This window comes from Myotis davidii, unplaced genomic scaffold, assembly GCF_000327345.1.
Source record: "Myotis davidii unplaced genomic scaffold, ASM32734v1 scaffold425, whole genome shotgun sequence".
In the NCBI taxonomy this organism is placed as follows: Eukaryota; Metazoa; Chordata; class Mammalia; order Chiroptera; family Vespertilionidae; genus Myotis; species Myotis davidii.
Genome location: NW_006296413.1, coordinates 4,956,825 through 4,957,519, shown reverse-complemented (window position 1 = coordinate 4,957,519; position 695 = coordinate 4,956,825).

Genomic DNA, 695 nt, shown 5'->3' with positions numbered 1-695 from the left:
CAGGTATCCGGTTCCACAGCTTCAGGGGTGAGTGGGGTGCTTGCTGCACCCGGTTGCACAGAAGTCCTTGCCTGGAGACGGGGGGACCCTCGGCCCCCCTAGGCGGGGAGTGGCCGCGGGAGGGGGCTCCGGTCTGGGAACTTTCCTCCCTCTCCCCAAAGTCTTCCGGCCTCTGGATGAGGAAACAAAGGGCCACCTTAATGGGCGCAGCACTCGCATGGAAATGCAAATAGCCTTCACTCCGGACACCTCGTTTTGGGGGGAAGTACCCGGGAGGTGGGGGCGGGGGGGGGAGCCATTCGCCTTACCTCCGGGACGGAATGGCTGCCTCTCCCGTTTGGAATCGGGGGTTCCGAAACGAGTGGGGGATAAAGGCCCCATCCCCAGAGCTCTCAGCCCGACAGGGAGGTGACTTCCCAGCTGGTACTGGTTTGGATGGAGCGCTCCGAGCCAGGCTGTTAGGGATGAGGAACTAGAAGCCCAGAGAAGCTGGTTATGGGACACCTACTATGTGCCAGGCACTCTTAGGCTGGACGTGCCAATGGCCATAAATAAGGAGGAAACCGCCCCTCTGGAACATGCACACGCACACACTAAGGACCAAAGGCAGGCAAACAGATCAGCGCACAGTATGTCAGGTGGCGATCCGTGGTTCTGAGAAGACAAGAGAGTGAGGAGGACAGAGGGGCCGTGGT